The sequence below is a fragment of the Xenopus laevis genome, chromosome 8L (assembly GCF_017654675.1).
Source record: "Xenopus laevis strain J_2021 chromosome 8L, Xenopus_laevis_v10.1, whole genome shotgun sequence".
In the NCBI taxonomy this organism is placed as follows: Eukaryota; Metazoa; Chordata; class Amphibia; order Anura; family Pipidae; genus Xenopus; species Xenopus laevis.
This window is the reverse complement of record NC_054385.1, coordinates 45250903-45273067: the sequence shown is the minus strand read 5'-3', so window position 1 is coordinate 45273067 and position 22165 is coordinate 45250903. Positions and strand designations below refer to the sequence as shown.

Genomic DNA, 22165 nt, shown 5'->3' with positions numbered 1-22165 from the left:
CATTCCTATTCTGCACTATACACAAAAGTTCAGGCTAAAATAAAATTTAAAACACACATATATATATATATATATACACACACATACATACGCACATAAGTCTCAGGCTCAAGAAAATTCCTTTTAAATGGAATATATGAGCTTAATCATATAACAATTCTAAAGACGAGTCTTGACCCTAAGGAAGGTTGCTCAATGTTCCTGAAATTTCTGACTATTAGAGCAGAAACCCATCTCATTCACACTATGGGGCTCATTTATATAAGTGCCAGAAAAAGCCAAAGACATACAAGTTAAATACAATTTATGCAAATTCATGTTTATTTAGATTTACAATATATTTTAGGCCTGGTTTTTAAAACTGGTGTAAACAGCTGTGCAATTTTTAATTTATAAATCGGTGATCACTTAACATCAGCTCTTCAAACAGTCCTCAGACATTCATTTTTATTTTGCACTTTTATAAATACTTCTCCTTGACATTAAGGGAAGTACTTTCGAAAATTCCCTCGAAATCGCTTTAACCCTTAGTAAATCTGCCCCTAAGGGGTTATCAAAGGTCTAATATTTTTTCCATTAAAAATTTGAGTTTTCAAGGGTATTTTTTAGTCAATGGTTAAAAGAAAACTTGAATTTTTCTAAATGTATTTACCCCAAGCCAGGAAATAGCTTGAATCCAAAAATACACCATATAAAACCGGTCTAGATCATGTAGAACGGCAGAGGTCCCTTGAACAATTTGAAGATGTTTGAAGCCTTCATGATGTTCGAGTTTTTTTCGTTGGGTTTCGATCTAAAACTCAATAAATTTGAGCGATTCCAATTTGCTTCTGTCAAAAACTTGATCAATTCGAGTTTTCGGTTTCTCACCTCAAATTCACTGAGAGGTTTTTTACAATTGAGCTTTTACTTAAATTAGAAATCAATCGAATAAAAAAGCCCACAAAGCTCTAAAACGCGACCTTTGATAAACAACCCCTAATTGTCAGAGCTCAAATCTGGACATTATGCCACATTTAAATAGGGATCCTCTATTTATCTTCCTTAAAGAGGACAATACCTTCAGTAGAAGACTACACTTCCTCAACTTTTTCTGGCATGCTTGAGCCTGTAACCCAACAACCTTAAAAATAGATTTTGAAAACAACACATTTTGGTTCCTCCTGAGCCCGTTGGCAGATTGTTGCAAGAGGATTGTACAACAACAATCCTGTTTACACTAACCTGTTTCTGTTTGGTATCATTCTATTGCTAAAAGCACAGATTAGCTTTCCTAGCCCTCAATACTAGAGATGTCGCGAACTGTTCGCCGGCGAACTTGTTCGCGCGAACATCGGGTGTTCGCGCTCGCCGGAAGTTCGCGAACGTCGCGCGACGTTCGCCATTTTGGGTTCGCCATTGTTGGCGCTTTTTTTTGCCCTCTCACCCCAGACCAGCAGGTACATGGCAGCCAATCAGGAAGCTCTCCCCTGGACCACTCCCCTTCCCTATAAAAACCGAAGCCCTGCAGCGTTTTTTCACTCTGCCTGTGTGTGCTGAAGAGATAGTGTAGGGAGAGAGCTGCTGCCTGTTAGTGATTTCAGGGACAGTTGAAAGTTTGCTGGCTAGTAATCGTTTTGATACTGCTCTGTTATTGGAGGGACAGAAGTCTGCAGGGGTTTGAGGGACATTTAAGCTTAGGTAGCTTTGCTGGCTAGTAATCTACCTTCTACTACTACTACTACTACTATAAGAGCCCAGTGCTATTAGTCTAGCAGTGTTGGGGAGTGGGACTGGTGTGCTAATCTGCTGCTCCTAGTAGTTCAGCAGCACCAACTTTAATTTTTTTTTTAATATTCATTTTTTTTTATTTTACTTTTTTTTATTTTACTACCGCTGTAGTAGTGTATAAGTTGACCTTTTAGGCATTATTTGCCCTGTAGGCATTATTTGCACACTGTTTTCTTCAACCCGCCATCTAGCTGTGTGACCTTGTTCACATTCTGTCTAAATATCCATAATATTACCGTCTCCAGAAAAAACACCGGAGTGACTTTTTTCAAGCAGCCATAATATATTTTACGTAATCCGTATCCACCGCTGTAGTAGTGTATACGTTGACCTTGTAGGCATTATTTGCACACTGTTTTCTTCAACCCGCCATCTAGCTGTGTGACCTTGTTCACATTCTGTCTAAATATCCATAATATTACTGTCTCTAGAAAAACCACTTGAGTTACTTTTTTTCAAGCAGCATTCATATATTTTACGTAATCCGTATCCACCGCTGTAGTAGTGTATACGTTGACCTTGTAGGCATTATTTGCACACTGTTTTCTTCAACCCGCCATCTAGCTGTGTGTATTATCGTTTCCAGAAAAACCAACTGAGTTTTTGTTGTTGTTGTTGTTTTTTTAAAAATTTTTCTGGCAACTGTGCTTCAGTGGCTGCGTCCAAAAAAACTGGGCAAACAATGTCTACAAGGTCAACGTATGGCGAAAAATTACTATTTTCAGCATTTATATGGCATATTTTTTTCTGGCAACTGTGCTTCAGTGGCTGCGTCCAAAAAAACTGGGCAAACAATGCCTACAAGGTCAACGTATGGCAGTTGTTTAAAGAGAACAGTAGATTACTAGCCAGCAAAGCTACCTAAGCTAAAATGTCCCTCAAATCCCTGCAGACTTCTGTCCCTCCAATACAGAGCAGTATCAAGCAGATTACTAGCCAGCAAGCTTACTATCATCTGTCCCTGAAATCACTAACAGCTCTCCCCCTACACTATCTCTTCCAAGCACACACAGGCAGATTTTTCAGATACATTTTTGCCCTTGATCCCCTCTGGCATGCCACTGTCCAGGTCGTTGCACCCTTTAAACAACTTTAAAATCATTTTTCTGGCCAGAAATGTCTTTTCTAGATGTTAAAGTTCGCCTTCCCATTGAAGTCTATGGGGTTCGCGAACCGTTCGCGAACCGCTCGCATTTTTGCGCAAGTTCGCGAATATGTTCGCGAACTTTTTATTCCGACGTTCGCTACATCCCTACTCAATACCTAAAGAGTCTGCTGTTCTGACATTTAGGGGCACATTTACTAAGGGTCGAATATCGAGGGTTAATTAGTCGAAGGATTTACCGCATTTACTTTGATCGAACGATTCGAAGGATTTTAATCCATCGTTCGAACGATTTTCCTTTGTTCAAAAATTGCTTAGAAATCTTATGGGGAAGGTCCCCATAGGCTAACATTGGTGCTCGGTAGGTTTTAAGTGGCGAAGTAGGTAGTCAAAGTTTTTTTTTTAAAGAGACAGTACTTCGAATATCGAATGGTCAAATAGTCGAACGATTTTTAGTTTGATTCCAAGTCGTAGTCGAATGTCGAAGTAGCCAATTCGATGGTCAAAGTAGCCAAAAAAACCTTTCGAAATTCAAAGTTTTTTTCATTCTAATCCTTCACTCTAGCTTAGTAAATGTGCCCCTTATTATAGTGTAAAATTGGCAAAAGAATTGACTTTAGGGAAAAATTAGATTAATGATATGTTCTGGTAAGGATGATTCATGTCGGATAATTCCCTTAGATATGCAGTTAAACTTGTCTACTTTGGACAGCAAATTGGAACACATGGTTTCATTTCGGGTAAGGTTTACATGCCTTGTACATTGAATGCAAAAAATGAAGATAGATTTTTGTGTGCGCATAGCATATTTTATGCACATTGACCATGGCAGTCAACATGAAAGCTATTGGTTAATTAATTCCAGTATTACTAATAAAATATTCTCTGGTCTAAGAAGAACACCACTATAGAGTAGGTCAACACGGAAGCACATTTTCTTACCGTCTGGCTGGACAGGGTGGCATTTTAACCTATATCCTCTGCCACTTTCCTCTCCTGCACTTCATGAATACAGTGCCATTGAATAAGGGAAAGCCAGTGCTACAGTATATACATTGGGGCAGCTGCAGGGCTCTGCATAGACCTGCAGTGCAAAGGGCAATATGCCCCTATTTGTGCACTTTGCATACTGAGATGGTAAACAATTCCTTTTTTTTTTTTTTTTTTAATTAGCAGAATATAACTTCCTGACCAACTTCATTGTTCAGCCCTCAACAGTCCAATTTCAGTGGGTAGAAGAGATAATACATGAACTGCATTCATTCCAGTACCACATGTGCCTGAAATATAGGCGAGATACACAGATCTGAGGCAGCAAAAAACCACACCGCAAGTAAATTTTTTTTATTGACACTTGGATAGTGAAGGGCGAATCTGTGCGAATTTACTGCAAAAGTTTTGAATTGAGACAATTTTTTATACGTGCGACTATTTGGTTCAAATGCATCAAAGTCAAAGGGTGTCCGAATCATTTTGACGCAAGACAATTTTTATACACGCGCCAATTTTTTTTTGACACAGCAGATTTTCCGGCAGCGCAAATTTGTGTCTGCCAAACTTATTTGACCATCACTACACTTGGATATTCAGCTTAGTTATTAATGTTTCATTGTCACTGTAGTAACTATGGATAACATTATTCATGCATATTTTTTTGCCACATCGATCAAGTGATCATGAAATGCAAAGCACTACACTAGAAAGCTAGAAAATACTTGTACAGGTATGGGACTTGTTATGCAGAATGCTCAGGACCTGGGGCTTTCCGGATAACAGATCTTTCCGTAATTTGGGTCTTCATGCCTTAAGTCTACTAGAAATTCATTTAAACATTAAATAAACCCAATAGGCTGTTTTTGCTTCCAATAAGGATTAATTATATATCTTAGTTGGGATCAAGTACACGCTACTGCTTTATTATTACAGAGAAAGGAAATCATTTTTAAAAATTTGGATTATTTGGATAAAATGGAGTCTATGGGAGACAGCCATTCTGTAATTCAGAGCTTTCTGGATATCGGGTTTCCGGATAAGGGATCCTATACCTGTATAAATATTCCTATTCCCACCATGTTTGTAGACTCAGCTAATTCCAAAGCAGTGTATAACAAGGTTAAAAAAAATCACAACAATTATGACATTTATGCATGTGAGTTTATCAATAAGGGTTATTGTTACATGATAATATCAGGGTTATCCAAACCCTTAGGCCTTAATTGGACCAAATTGCAGTGATCTACTCCTCTAGCCAATATGCAAAAAAAAAAAAAACTTTCATTCTAGTTCTAACCCAACCCTTCACACTATATATTCTAGTTGGACACACCAAGTGCAATTTGATAGAATTTTTGGATTTCATTTAAAAACTAAAGCATCCCATAAGTGTAGTGATATTGATAAAAAAACGTATTACAAAGCTACATGTATATGCATGATATTCAAGTGTAACAATATAGGTTTATGCCATAAAAGCAAAGTTCTGAAAAATGCAGAGTAGCTTTGTGGGGTTGGTGATTGCCATCTCCCACCACCTTGGACTCTCAAGTGCAATATACCTATTGCTACATATGCAGTTGAATTAAGTCTGAACCTTACATGAATTGTGCATGCTCTGGGACTTATTTGTATCTATATAATCTAACTGTGTTGACAATCACAGTTAAGATACCCAAAGTATTGCAAAATGGATGGGGTTCTTCTCTTGGTTTTGTTCTTCTTTAAGGTAGTGGCTACATTTTTGTTTGTCTGTGCATTTGCTTCATTGTTAACATTTCCTAGCTTTAAGTATTTTCAGATTTTCTTATTTCTCCTAATGATAGTTTTTTTTTAGCAGCACAATATTAAAATTGAAAAAGCTTAAATTCTGTGCCAAACAATTTCACTTATCTGTATATATGTAGAACTAAACCATCTTCCAATACTTATGAAAATTGCATTTAACAACATCTGGGGAGCAAATCTTGGATATAAAAAAATAGCTTGATGATCAGATAACTCAAACCATTCAATGATATAATAAAATAGATTAGGATAATAGTTTTCAGAAAGTTCTGTTAACAGGATCCTATATAAAAAGGACTGTTGGTTTGAGACCATCCATTTAAAAATAGCCGTGAGTAGTTCCCTAATTTCTTTAAAATATATGTGTCATAGCAAAGTCGAAGGAGAGAAAGGGAATAGAACTGTTTCTGAAGAGCGGCAGTCCAAGCCCAAAGCTATGCACCAGTACATCTTTGTTAACGCTCACCTGCTAGTGAATTACTAAAAAAAAACTAAAGAAAAGGGTAGACATATATTACATAATCATTCTTCAAATCTGAACAAATTGAAAGCATGCAAATATGCCACTTAGAAAACTATGTTAGATGTAGGAGTCATAGCCACATTGCTAATTTACTGGCCAAACTGTAACAATATCTAAACAGACAAAATAGGTTATATAATAAAAGATGCAAAGTTTGTACAAAGGTCTAGTAACCAAAAGAAATCCTCCAGCAGGCAGTATTTATTGGTTAGGTCAGTGGTCCTCAACCAGTGGCATGCAATCAACATGTTGCTCAAAAACCCCTTGGTTCCCAGTGGCTTCAAAGCAGATGTTAATTTTTGAATTCTAGGCCTAGAGGGAAGCTTTGGCTGAATAAAAACCAGGGGTACTGCCAAACAGAGCCTCTTGTTGCCTGACAATCCACATAGGGGCTACTAAATAGTCAGTCATTTTGCATGACTTTCATCATGCTTGTGTTGCTCTCCAGTTTTTTTATATTTTGTGGCTTATGGGTAAAACAAGGTTGTGGAACCTTGGGTTAGATGTTTGAAAGCAAACATCTGAATGATCGCTATGACTTATGAGAATTGATGGGCACTTTGTGGCATTTATGACATTGCCCCTAAACTGTCTGATGACTATAGTTGAAAGGGACCAACAAAAATAGAATATTACAATGGAAAGTAGGCCAATTTTTTTCTTAGCTTTATTATGTTTAGATGTTTATGTAGCTTGATGAATGGTCCTAATGGAGACAGGCAACAACCTACACTATCACTGCTGTTAAAATTTCACCTTTTAATGCAACATAAAGTTATGTGGTTTTGACAGCTTCTCTGGAACTTGATATATTATTATATTATATTGGTTGAGGCACAATTCCCAATTAATTTCCAATTAAATTTCCAATTAAACCCGGTCAAAGAAAACAAGATAAATAATACAACAGTAACTCTGTATGCAACAAATACAGGCATATTGATTTGCTTTGCCAAATCTGTTCATAGCATATTTTGGTGTAGCCAAAATATAGACTGTGCCATGAAGCATACGGCAGGCCTGAGATGCTCTGATAAAAATGCAACCAGTTAAAGAGTTGTAATTAGTAGTCCACGTTTCGTAAATGGCAAATAAATTTGCAAAACACCTGGGAAAATCTGCATGTGTCAAAATTGACGCGGGTGTCATTTTTCGAGTTTCGCAAATCTTTCACCATTTCGAGGGAAATTCGCAAATTTTTTCAGCGAAACAAAATGGGAGAAATTCATCCATCACTAATTGTAATAACTAAAATTAGCTTGAAACTGTTTTACATTTGTCACCTTGGTGGAACTGGTACGATCACCATTACAATAATATTTTCCTGTAGCAGAGAAATTACAATGACAAATCCAATACTATAGTAATAAACATATTGATCTCAAGAACTAGAGGGGTATAGCATGATGTATTTATAACATTAAGGCATGCCAACTTTACAGACTTTAATCCAACAATACGAGAATTCGTCAGTTTTATATTTCAACTGACCATGTTGCATGAAGCCGGAACTAGTTTAGACTATTACATTCCATTTATACAATGCAAAGCTTATACAAGGTTTTGCTGTGTTTTATGTCCTATGCTACTTATATTAAAATAAGCCATCATATTATATTCATTTGAGAGATCCTTTTATACTAGAGATTTATAAGAAAAGCATGTATTGTGAATTAACCCATGATGCCAACTTTGTTAAGAATCTGAACATAATACCATTATAATATGCCTTTCCATGGCACACAATTGTATTGCTATACATTGTCAGGTAGAGAAACAATGAAATCAAATAGAATCATTCAATTCTTGAGTCTCTACACCAGCTTTAATATCTTTCCTTTTAATGAAAATGGAGAAAGATATGAACCTGCAAACAGTACAAATATGATTTTAGTACAGGTGTGGGACCTGTTATCCAGAATGCTCAGGACCTAGGGTTTTCCGGATAACGGATCTTTCCTTAAAGTGGACCAGTCATCCAGACACAAAAATCTGTATACTAAAAGTCCTTTTCAATTGAAACATGAAATCCAATTTCTATTTTTTATCAAAGCATTCATAGCCGTTGTAAGCTCATTTAAAAATCTCAGCTGTCAATCAAATATTGTCTGCCCCTCCTCTATGCCTTAGACAAAAAGGCGGGGCAGACAATTACTTTCACTTTCAGCACTTCCTAGTTGTCACTGCACTCCACACATTCCCCTGTTCTCTTTACCGTTTAATTGTGTAGCCAGGGCATGAGGATGGACATCAGGTCTCCCATTCTGTTGAACAAACAAGATTCTGAGATGATGCAAGGCTTGCCTTAACAACAGTGTCCACAAAATGGCTCCTGCCTGCTTGCTATAATTAGGAGTTCCCAGACTGAAGGAAACAAGATTAAAATCATTTATATAGTGTAATTAAAGTTAATTTTGCTTGACTAATGTGCTAAAATAGGATTTTGAATAATTTTCTGGGGTGACGGGTCCCCTTTAATTTGGATCTTCCTACCTTAAGTCTATTATAAAATCATGTAAATATGAAATAAACCTGATAAGATGGTTTTGTTTCCAATAAAGATTAATTATATCTGAGTTGGGATCAAGTACAGGGTACTGTTTTATTATTACAGAGAAAAAGGAAATAATTTGTAAAAATTTGGATTATTTGAAGTCTATGGGAGACAGGCTTTCCATAATTCGGATCTTTCTGGATAAACGGATCCCAAACCTGTACAACAAAGACAAATAAATGTAATTTAAACATTGTAACTAAGGTATTAAGAGTCACTGCCATTCATCTCTAATGATTTCAGACTCAAGTGGTCCACCTTTTTTTATTCTTATCTATAAAAGGGATACTAGCTATACTATGGGATTACGGAGTGAAATGGGATTGAGAATATAACGTATCATAATTTTAAAATAACTATTTTTTTTTTCTTTTACAAAATGGTGCCTGTATGTCTGTACAGTATACAAGGGATTCTTCCCAATCTGTACATTGGTGCTAACTGTCTCTAGGCATGGCCTGCACTTCAACCCGAATTCAACACCTAAACAGATATACTAACCTCTAGTCATTGAATGTTAACACTTGACTTTTGTTAGTATGCAAAGTAGTTGTACCCACAGGTTTGGCTTACTTGCATACCCACAGCACCGCAGGCACTTCAGAAGTATTGTTTTTTCTTTCCACAAATGCCAATTGAACGCTTGTAAATGTGCCTATATGTAAATAGCACTCACGTGCAAAGATAATGAAGGAGAAAAACAAAAGTCGAGGATAGGAAATGTGTATACGCTGCGATGATTTGCCAGTTGCCATTATTTCTATGTGTTATTATGAATCCAGTAAAGTGCTATGGATGTCCTATGTATGCATTCAGGGTAAGCATAGCATTTATGTTTTACTATACACTGAGCTAATGTTTTATACAATTGGATTTTGGAATATTGAAAATGCAGTTCAATAAAATTATATTTATATGCAAAGTACCTCCTGCAAATAAAAACCTTTTAAAATGTCTCAAGTCGTCTTTAAGCACCTCTCGGATGTATATTGTAAGCTAATTACATCTGATTACCCAACAACATTGTCTCTCGCGCACAAGTTCACCGATTTAATGTCGCCATTTCAATTTGAAAGAAACATAATGAGAGGAAAGAGCGCCGGGGTAACGGGATCACTTTCTAGCAGTCATTTTATGATCTGACGTGTGCACAATCCCAAATGGCTTTTGTTGAAGGCAAAAATATATTTTTTAGTTTTCATTATGCTGCCATTAGGCTAGCCCAGACAACAGAACAGCCATTTAGCAAAGCAAGAGACTGGTTGGCAAAAGAGCATAAATGCAAATCACCAGATTTCCTTATTTATTTATAAACCTACTATAGAGCCCAAGGAATTTTAAAGCATAAATATATCATGTTTAATATAGACTAAAGAACACCTTATATCATGTTTAATATAGACTAAAGTGCACCTTTACAAAGCTGTACAATAAGTCTCGTGCCATTTTATTGTCATGGTACACACACTTATTTACTGGCCAGAGTAATATTAGTATGTGAATATGTAGCAGCGTGTAAAATTCTGTACAAAAGTTGTTTTGTACTAATTAAAAAAACACCAGCATCACATGCTTCCACTTTTTACACACTTATTTTACACTAGAATTTCTTGGGCACCTACATGTATCCAATTTACATAATACAATTATTACATTTTAGAGGTTATGCTGAAAAAAAATAGTGTGTGTATAAAGAGAAAATAGTATTTGTTTCTCTTTTTGCTGTAGAATTAATGAGACACTCTATGTTGATGGCAGGGGCTTTCCTGCACGCCGCCAGTCATAGGATCTTCCCATAAATTAATCGATTTTTTTTTTATATGATGTCATTTATTTTCCATGAACTCCAGCCAGCCAACCTTAGTACAATATTGCCATTAACTGTCACGTGCTAACAGTACCCTATTCTCTTGCCAAGTATAAATTCCCTGGGCAGTGGAACCTGCTAATTAAAGAATGGGTCTCCAATATAAAAACAAAAACAAAGTTCAAGTAAAAGGTACATGGGAAAATTAAGGCATCAATTAATATATATATATATATATATATATATATATATATATATATATATATATATATATATATATATATATATATATATATATACACACACATACATATATACATACACACACACACACACACATACAGTATATAACGGTTTGAATTAGAATTAAAATTTTCGAGCTGAATTTTTGGTCAAAAAAAGAATCCAAATTTGAATTTGAATTCGAGATCTATCATACCTTGACCCTGGAAGTTACTCAAATTCGATAGGTTACCACCTAAACCGTGCCAAGTTTATGAAGAAGTCAATGGCAGAAGTCCGTTGACCCATTTGAAGATGTTAATAATAGCCTTCCTGACATTCAAGATTTTTTCTGAAAAAATGATTCAAATTGCATTCAAGTTTGATTGAAAATTGATTTGTGTTTTCGGGTCGGTAATATTTGTTCGAATTTTTTTTCTTAAATAAGATACCATTCGAGTTTCAAAGCCATTTGAGATATATAAAAAAAAAACATGCATTTTCTGAAAAACTGAAGATATCAATGAGCCTAAATTGCCCTAATAAACACATACATCAAAACATATGGTTTTTGGCTTTTTGCCATGCTAGAAACATCTTGTTCATACGCAAGTGCTCTGGTAATAAATAATGTTCTCTAGGTGAGGCATATTAATACATTTTTATTCTTTGACAGATGCCAAGCTTGCTTAGAAAGAACCTGATTAACGAAAAATTATTATGATAATTAGTGCATTCCATATGCTAGATATTATGAATTTAAAAGGGACTACAGTATGAATGTATCTTACTCTTGTACATTGGTGTTGAATGTATTAGAATAAGGTACATTTTCCCCCTCTGAGATGACAGGAATGAAAGTACCATTGAATATTTTTTCAAAAAAGTATTGAAGAACCACAGAACATAGATTCTACAGTCTCCTGCACTTCAGGGTCTGCCAGTGGAGAAGCTGATTTTTAAGCGGCTTCCTCGTTCATTCCAAGCAGAGCGGGGGCATGAGTGGCACCTGGGGCGAAATCGACCATGGGTCCCCTAGGCTGCAGCAGCTTGGGAAATCTATGCGTCTGCTGTGGCCCCCTGACCCGGATCCTACAGCACTCTCTTCATTCTGGATGCCTTCTCTGTGGACCAGCCTGATTTCCAGCCTGCACACCCCAAGTTAGTGGGGGGTTCTACACATTCACAGGACTCACACACATACACAACACGCATTTTACCTAGTGCACGCACACTTTAATGTACTTACACAATTTTCTGGCTTTTCTTCGTAATGCATCATGTGTTTTTATTGTCTGAAAAAAATGATTGCCATTTCGAAATAGTATATTTGTGAAACGCACTGTGCAATATCTTTTGTATTCCAATTTTGGCTATTTTGGTGCAATTTTAGACATTCTAGTCATTTTATTGCATTTTGAGCTCTGCTTAGGTGTTGTTCACTTGTTTCTGTCCGTAAAAAATATTATTAATCAGACTGTAATTCTGACACTATGAAGAAAAAAAGTATGGTTTCATTGGATTTAAGTGATTTTATTGCATTTTGCTTCTTTTGATTTTTTGAAATTGCACCCACTTTTTTGGCCATGCCCCTAAATAAAACACCCATTTTACTAACACAATCCAGATGTGCCAGTATAATTACAATACAAAATGAATAATGAGGATATTAACCACAGACATGCCAATTTAAAGTAAAATGGATGACACATATATTAACCCTAGACATGCCAGTATTATACTACAGAAAGTGTATCAACCCTAGACGAGCCAGTATAAATGCTACAGAAAATAAATAATCAACATAAATACCCTATATTTGCTAGTATAATCACTACAAAAATGGATAATCAGCATATTAAACCCAGCTGTGCCAGTGTAATTACTGTACAATAAGCAATCCATAAATCCAAGACATGTCAGTTAGATCACTGAAATATATACAATAAGCACTCCATTAATTCTATACATACCTGTAAGATCAGTGGATAGATTGATATTATTAACTTGCACAAGAAAAATACCAGGAGCAAAGTTTTCTTCTTCTTTCCTTGTGCTCCCACGGCAGCTTGGCGCACGCTCTCTCTCTCTCTGTCTGCCCAATATGTTGCAGAGAAATCCAAGAAAGCCATGTGTTCCACTGTGGAATGCACAACCCTTTGCAAAGAACCAAAAGAGCAGCAGGGATATGGAGGGCAGCGGGAGCAGCAGCATCTTTGAGGCATAGTGGGCCCCCAGTAAGTGTGTTGTTTGGATAAAGGCTTTTTTCTCATAATTTGGGGCACAATATATTAAAGGGCACCTGTTGCCAAAAAATATTATCCCCAACAAAAGGTGCTTGCTTATAAAGTCCGTACTCTGCTTGGGAGTAACCATAATTTTTTTTTTAATTGCCCCCAGTGCTAGGCCACCTGTGGCAGAAGGGAGCTCCTGGTGCAAGCGATCATGTTGGGGCACATGCATGCACATAATGAGCAAATGCTGCAACTAGCTCATTATGTGCATGTGCGTGGCATCATAAGTGAGTTATGCGCTTGCCTTCTGACCGCTATGGCTGCTCACACTGTGAGATCCCTCCCAGTGCAAGTGTCCTAGCGCTGAGGTAGGCAATTTTTATTAAAAAAATCTACTGTAATCCAATCAGAGTGTGGCTCTATTAGCCGGCACCTTTAGTTGAGGATATTTTTTGACAAGAGGTGCCCTTTAAGTCTACTTAAAAAAGCATTTAAACATAAAATAACCCCAATAACCACCAATATTGATTCATACAGCTTAGTGCAAAGTACCGTCTTACTATTACAGAGGAAAAAGGGAAATCATTTTTTAACATTAACATTTAAACATCTTCTTTAAATGGAGTCCATAGGTCTTCCCGTATTTGAGAACTTTCTGGATAACAGGTTTCCAATAAGGGACCCCATGTCTATATATGCAGCAAAAGCAGATGAGTATCTAACATTAAAGCAACATTAAAGTATGAAAAAGCACATTTGTGTATAGTATTATAATCCCTATTATCAAAAATGCCAGTTTGTATGTAAGATTAATGTTGCTCTAAAAGTGAGCTAGTGTATCTTCCTTTAAATCAGTATGTAAAAATACAGTTGGTACTAAAGCTCTATTAAATTACAGGTTCATATATTTATGGGCAATACCTCCTGCATTACCAGTGACCCAATAATTTGAATTGCAATTGGTCATTGAAATGGCACTTGACAGAAATCAACCTTGTTTATGCATTAAAAGGTCATCATCCAGTGCATGGTGAAATATTGTAGCTGTCACACACTTCCTTTTCTGCCTTTCATCAAGCTGCTCAGATATTGCATGCCTTACTCTGCAGCTTTTATTCAAAGACATTTTTCCAGACCTCCCCGTGGCTTTTTACATTAAATACTCAAGTTCAAACCCCTGTGATACAACTGAATTTTCACAGGTTACAAGGTTGTTACAGATATTAAAGATGATTCTGTGTCCAAATCATTGGTTGTTTATCACAACATTTTCTGCAGGTGCATTTAAGTATTTACTGTAAGTTGTTAGAAAAGTGTATTGTCTGTTTGGCTTTATACACAAACATATATAACCCTGAAGGTGTTAATGACCACAGAGTTCAGTTAAAATGCAATGTCCCTTCCCAAGAGCTCTTATACCCCAGGTAGTGCTACCTTTTACCAAAGTACCTCTACCTTTGGACTTAGTAGCCACTCCCATGTAGCAGGTATGCTAACAAAACCTATCCTCACACAGGGGCCACACTTGTAGCCTTGTCAATAATAATCATTTGGTGGCCCACTTACTGGTGTGCTCTCAGAGGCATTCACACTGTAGAATATAGGTACCTCTGCAGCAGGGTCAATCTCATCAGTGGCACCTTTCACATTCTGAGTCTCTAGCACCTTGGCAGGGGACAGGATGGGCTTTCTCTGTACTTCTAGAGCTGCAGATTATCGCTCAGATCTGAGCAGCATGAAACAGCAGCCTGTCTGCACTCCAGGGCAGTCTTGCGCTCATCTTAGACCGGTATTATCCAAGGGGGTAACTGGCTTCATGGACTTCTTTATGTGACATTATTAAACATGCATGGGTTTATTCAGAAAATTTCGATGAAGGCCATCTCCCTGTGATTCAATTTTAATCAAATAAAAATGTCCCTTTTCTCTGTAATAATAAAACAGTTAGTGGAGTGTAAATCTGACCTCCTCCAAAAACTCATGAAACTGCAAAAATGTGGCATTAAAGTCAATGGGCATTTCTTTGTGCAACTTGTCATTTCACACCGCTCAACAATTCTCAAATCATCAGACATTTGGACAAAATATTTTGCTCATCCCTAAAATACATTACCTAGTACTTGATACCAACTAAGATATTATAAATCCATATTGGAAGCAAACCAAGCTTATTGGGTTTATTTAATGTTTTAAATTAAATTTTAGTAGACTTTAGATATGGTGATCCAAATTAGGGAAAGATCTCTTATCTCAAAAACAGCAGGTATTAAGTATTCTAGATAACAGGTCCCATACATGTACTATACTTTAAGTCTGAGCACCAGAGAAGGGAGGAGAGCAGGAGCTTAATTTAAAAAGTGCAGTATTTATAACACTGGCCAAACAATGAATTACAGTTGCAAGATAATTCACCAATGAGAATTCTGCTTACCAGCCATGTTGCTGTTATCTTACATATGGATTCATAATATTGCAGTGTAATAAATATCAGAAGAGTGGACATACTGCTGCTTAGTTGCTCTATGATGGCTGTAAACTTATAGCTGCCAGTGCTTGAGAGCTGGAAAAAGGTTTTATCAAGTAATATTGCTTTAAGAACACGTTTGGACCTATTATCCCGAATGCTTGGGACCTAGGGTTTTCCGGATAACAGATCTTTCTGTAATTTAGATCACCATACCTTAAGCTAAAAAATCATTAATTAAATTAAATGAATCTAACAGGATTGTTTTGCCTCCAATAAGGACTAACTCAAGTACTAGGGGCTGTTTTTATAGCAAAAAATGAAAAGATTTTATAAGCGTCGCTCCCAAAATGGCGGCGCCCATGGCCGCCACGTGGGTAGCGGCGCCGGCGCGATGACGTCAGCGCGCCGACGTCGGCGCAAGGACGCCAATGACGTCACTATGGCACCAAATTTGAAAATAAAAACGCTACCTAGACGCCAGAATGGCGCCCAAGTATAGGAATCATTTCCTGTGTGTATCCTGGGTTCCCTGTGAGCTTCTATAGCTAAATCTTGTTCCTGATTATTATTCTGATCCTTTGCCTGGACTTTGGACTTTGTTGTTATCTGCCTGCCCGTGAACTCTTGCCTGGATCCTGACTACCCCTTTGATTAACCCTTTGGACACCGCGACCTTGCACCCTCAAGAGGGCTTCCTCCTCGATCCTGACTACCTCCCTGGAGGGAGCTCCCGGCTCCCTGACATTATACTTGGGCCATGGATCCTACAGAGGAAGCTACGCCTGATGTCGGACGAGCACTCCGCGGACTGGCATCCCGCATGGAGGAATATGAAGCCCAGCAGTACCGCATAGGTCAGGCACTCGATACCCTTCTCTCCCGAGTGCATCCAGCGTCTCCCGCTTCCCAAGCGGCTGTAAATCCTCCCATGGCGGACGTCTCGTCTAGCACAGGTTTCTCGTCTGGTGAGCCTCGTATTCCGCCTCCTCCTCGCTTCAGTGGGGACCCACAGGCCTGCAGAGGTTTCGCTACACAGTGCCAGATCCAGTTCGAGTTTCAACCCTCGCACTTCCCCAATGAACGTTCCAAGGTGGGGTATGTGATGTCTCGTTTGGTGGGCAAACCGCTTGAGTGGGCAACATCTCTTTGGGAGAAGAATTCTCCACTGACTTTTGATGCCAAGGCTTTTCTTCAAGCATTTCGTACTGTGTTTGATGCCCCGGGTCAGGTCACAAATGCCCCTTCTCGTCTTCGGCAACTCCGTCAGGGAAACCGCAGTGTCAGTGACTGTGCTATTGACTTTAGAACTTTGATGGCTGAGACTTCCTGGAATGACGATGCCTATAAGGCCGTATTCTATCAAGGTCTATCTATTCGCATTAAAGATGATCTTGTCTCCAGGGAGTTCCCTGATCTGCTGGAAGATCTGATTGCACTATCCATTAAGGTTGACACTCGTCTCAGAGAGCATCAAGTAGAGAGGGAGCGTTGTAAACGATTTCAACCCTTGTTGGCACCTCGCTTCCAGAGACCTCTCTTGCAAACTCCAGCTGCTCAAGCTTCTCCTTCTCCTCCGGAGGAACCGATGCAAGTTGGAAGGGCTCGTCTCTCCGAACAAGAAAGACTCCGTAGACGAATGGCTGGCTTATGTCTGTATTGTGGCGGACAGTCTCATTTTGCAAACTCTTGTCCGGTGAAGCCCACGAGTTCTGTTCCCCGAGGTATATCTAGGGTAACTCATGTAGGGGGCACTACTCCGAAGTCTCAAGAGAACACTCACAGGTTTCTCCTCCTATTCGCCTAGCCACTAAGACCATTGTCGGCTCAGCTTTCATTGACTCTGGAGCTGCTGGGAACTTCATGGACGCTCTTTTCGCCAAACACATGGAAGTTCCCTTATTCCCATTGTCCACTCCGCTTCGTGTCACTGCCATTGACGACAGACCCCTGGAGGCTGAATTTATCTCCATGACGACTGGTGAATTGCCTGTGCAGGTTGGGACGCTGCATAAAGAAAGACTTTCGTTCCTAATTATTTCCTGCCCATCCGTTCCAGTAGTTTTGGGTCTCCCTTGGCTGCGCCTGCATAATCCCACCATTGATTGGTCCGCAGGACAGATTTCCCGTTGGAGCCCATTTTGCCAGAAGCATTGTCTTCCTGCTGAACCCCTCCAGAGGGTGAATATCTCTATGTCTGATCTGAAGACTCTACCCTCCTTTTACAGGGAGTTCTCTGATGTATTCTGTAAGAAGTCTGCAGAATTCCTTCCTCCACATCGACAATACGATTGTCCTGTCGATCTTCTGCCTGGAACCATGCCCCCTAGAGGTCGTACTTATCCTCTCTCTCCAGCAGAAACCACTGCCATGAAGCAATATATCCAAGAGAATCTCCAGCGGGGGTTTATTTGCCCTTCTACTTCTCCTGCCGGGGCTGGATTCTTCTTCGTGGAAAAGAAGGATGGAGGTCTACATCCTTGTATTGACTACCGGGGTCTTAATAAAATCACCGTTAAGAACCGGTATCCCTTGCCCCTGATTGCTGAACTCTTTGACCAACTGAAGGGGGCTAAAATCTTCACTAAGTTGGATCTCCGTGGGGCGTATAACCTTATCCGCATCCGGGAAGGTGACGAATGGAAGACAGCATTCAACACTCGTGATGGGCACTACGAGTACCTCGTAATGCCCTTTAGTCTCTGCAATGCCCCCGCTGTCTTTCAAGAATTCGTGAACGACATTTTCCGGGATCTCTTGGGAAAATTTGTGGTCGTGTACCTAGATGACATCTTGATTTTCTCCAAGGAGCTTGCAAGCCATCGCTCTCAGGTGAGGGAAGTACTCTCTCGTTTGAGGAAGAACTCTCTCTTTGCCAAACTGGAGAAATGTGTGTTTGAAGTGTCCAAGATTCCTTTTCTGGGCTATATCATCTCCCCAGAGGGTTTCGAGATGGATCCGGTGAAAGTGTCTGCAATCCAAGAGTGGCCCCTACCCCTGAGCACTAAAGCAATCCAGAGATTCATTGGTTTTGCTAACTACTATCGGCAATTCATTAAGGGATTCTCTTCTCGTATTGCTCCAATCCTTGCCCTCATCCGAAAAGGGGGTAAACCCAGCTCATGGCCCCCGCCTGCTGTTGAAGCTTTTCAATCCTTGAAGGATGCCTTCACTTCTGCTTCGGTTCTCCGCCATCCTGCTCCAGAGTTACCTTTCTTCATCGAGGTGGATGCTTCTGAAGTTGGAGCTGGAGCTATCTTGTCCCAAAGACATCCCTCTGATGGGAAGCTGCATCCATGTGGGTACTTCTCTAAGAAGTTCTCTCCTGCGGAGCAAAATTATGATGTAGGAAATCGAGAACTCCTGGCGGTTAAGCTTGCCTTAGAAGAGTGGCGTCACCTCCTTGAAGGTTCCTTGATCCCAGTCACGATCTACACAGATCATAAGAATCTTGAGTTCATTCAATCTCTCAAGAGGCTGAATCCCAGACAAGCAAGGTGGTCTCTCTTCTTCTCTCGATTTAACTTCGTCTTGATGCAGCCGGTGACTGTGATGAGGAGGAGTGATGGGAAGCTGGAGAATGGACCCGAGAGCCTCGTCTGAGAGCAGTAGCCCTAGGCGTTCGGGCTACATGCCTGACCCGCCCAGTGCTGGAGCACGGGCTATGCTGTCTATCGACCCCCCGCCGGGTATGGCCTCGCTCACCCACATAATCACTACTGTGTGCAGGATGGAAAATTGGGGAAATGTCCTCACTAACAGGGGAATGTGGCATATGCCTAAGTGAACCCCCCTTACAGGCATTATCCGCGGTGCCATATAACAGTGGGGAGTCACTATCCCCTACAGAATTTACAGAGGGGGCATTAAGAGTGGCTGGGGCTAAAGTAATCATTTGCCCAGCATGTGTATCCTCACATGCTGTGTGGCTGTGAGAGACTGTAGGGGGGGGGGGGTGAATGGCGTCTTGCGCACACACAGGGGCAGGCGAAGGGATGCGCACAGCAAGGCGCTTCCCTGACTGCGCCCTGCGAAGACGTTGCGGCTGTGCCTGAACTAACGGCACTTGAGGAGCCGCTGCAGGAGGAGCAGACGCCTTTGCAGTAGCAGAGGTGCTGCGAGCGGTCGCTCTCTTACGAGCGCCGCGTGTGTTGGGCCTTGGAGGGCTAGGGCTGAGGCGGGAGGGGGGGTGGGAACGGCGCGCAGGCCCTGCAGCGGTCCGTCTAGTAGCAGGCCTGCAGCGCCCTGTACCAGGCAACAAGGCAGTGGGGACAAGCTCAGCCAGGAGCTCTTCCACCCAGCCTGAACCTTGTTGCAGGACTCTGTCCCTCACCTGCTCTGCCAGCAAGTCTGCCATGATGGGAAACTGGACACGCTTCTGGGAGGGCAGCTCCACCAGCGCTCCAGGATCCAGGGGGAAGAGGAAGCAGGTAAGTAATTGCCAGCATATATACACACCCTCCCCTTCTACCCCAACCTATCCTGCTCTAACCACCTCCCTGTTAACCAATCCCCTCCTCTGCCATCCCTCCTCCCAGTCACTGGCACCCTCGCTACACCCTTTGGTGCCCTCGAATCCCAGACAAGCAAGGTGGTCTCTCTTCTTCTCTCGATTTAACTTCGTCTTGACTTTTCGCCCTGGCTCCAAGAATCGGAAGGCCGATGCTCTGTCTCGAAGTTTCACTCCGGTGGATCGTACTCCTGAAAGACTAGAGCCTATTATTCCTCCTGTCAAGATCATTGCTTCCTTGTACCCTCAATTCGCTGATCAAATTCTGGCTGGTCAATCTTCTGCTCCTCCTGATACCCCCATTGGGATGGCGTTTGTTCCCTCCGGGTTACGTCTGCCCATTCTTCAACAGACCCACTGTTCCAAGCAAGCTGGACATCCCGGTCCAGAAAAGACTCTTGAACTCCTTCGACGTTTAGTCTGGTGGCCGACTATCCGAAAAGATGTCAAAGACTTTGTTGCTGCTTGTACCGTTTGTGCTACATCCAAACCTAGCCATGCTCGCCCCAGTGGGTTATTACAACCATTGCCTATTCCATCTCGTCCATGGACTCATTTAGCAATGGACTTTATTGTTGAACTTCCCCCCTCTAGTGGTAACACTGTGATTTGGGTGGTGATTGACCACTTTAGTAAGATGTCCCATTTCATTCCCCTGCGGAAGCTTCCCTCTGCTGTGGAGTTGTCTCAGCTCTTCATCCAGTATATTTTCCGTCTGCATGGTTTTCCTGTGGAAGTGGTCTCTGACAGAGGTTCTCAGTTTACTGCTAAGTTTTGGCGTTCCCTGTGCAAAGATCTGGGTATTACTCTCCAGTTCTCCTCCGCTTATCATCCCCAGACTAATGGAGCAGCTGAACGAGTAAACCAAGCTTTGGAACAGTTCTTGAGGAATCACGTCTCCCTTTGTCAAGATGACTGGTCTGATCTCCTCCCATGGGCGGAATTTGCTCATAATAATGCTTGCCATACTTCCACTGGAAGGTCTCCATTCATGTCGGTGTATGGTCAGCATCCTCAAGCCTTCCCCCAAGACTTTGTGTTGTCCGACGTCCCGGCTGCTGATGACCATGCAGCCCACATGTCTGCTATTTGGGCTGCAACCAAGTCGAACTTAGAGAAGAGTGCTCTGGTTCACAAGACGTTTGCAGATCGTAGACGTAGACCCTCTCCTCCCTACAAGGTTGGTGATAAAGTCTGGTTGTCTTCCAGGAACATTCGGTTGAAGGTGCCATCTCCTAAGTTGGGTCCGAATTTTGTGGGTCCATTCTCCATCTCGGAGGTGATCAATCCTGTGGCTTTCAGACTTCAGCTTCCCCCTGAGATGCGAATTCCCAACGTGTTTCATGTCTCTTTGCTGAAACCCGCTACCTCCAACCGCTTTTCTGTGAACCAGTCTCCCCCTCCTACTATTTCTGTGGATGGTCAACAAGAATATGAGGTGGAGAAGATCCTTGACTCCAGAATCTCCAGGGGCTCTCTTCAGTACCTCATCAAGTGGAAGGGCTTTGGCCCTGAAGAATGCTCCTGGGAAGGACACTCTGATGTGCATGCTCCTCGTCTTGTGAGGGATTTCCACTCTAAATTTCCCCAGAAGCCCAGTCCTGGTGGTCCAGAGGCCCCCCGTGAGGGGGGGGTACTGTCACGATCGCCGCCCGGAGCAGGTCCTGGAGCTCCGGGCGGCGCGTCCTCCCCTGCCGGCATCGCTCCCAAAATGGCGGCGCCCATGGCCGCCACGTGGGTAGCGGTGCTGGCGCGATGACGTCAGCGCAAGGACGCCAATGACGTCACTATGGCGCCAAATTTGAAAATAAAAATGCTACCTAGACGCCAGAATGGCGCCCAAGTATAGGAATCATTTCCTGTGTGTATCCTGGGTTCCCTGTGAGCTTCTATAGCTAAATCTTGTTCCTGATTATTATTCTGACCCTTTGCCTGGACTTTGGACTTTGTTGTTATCTGTCTGCCCGTGAACTCTTGCCTGGATCCTGACTACCCCTTTGATTAACCCTTTGGACACCGCGACCTTGCACCCTCAAGAGGGCTTCCTCCTCGATCCTGACTACCTCCCTGGAGGGAGCTCCCGGCTCCCTGACACCCAGAGGCTAAAACACCAATTTGGCAGGTTTGAATTCTCAAAGGGACAGTACATGAAAAATTTCAAATTTCGATTTTTTTTTTTAAATTCAAATTAAATT

General features: G+C 40.9%; 1 long non-coding RNA gene across 1 annotated transcript in view; it reads right to left on the bottom strand.

Moving 5' to 3' along the window:
• Positions 1-22165, bottom strand: part of LOC108698413 — a 69225-nt gene that overhangs the window by 36481 nt on the left and 10579 nt on the right. The gene's annotated exons all lie outside the window — the stretch shown is intronic.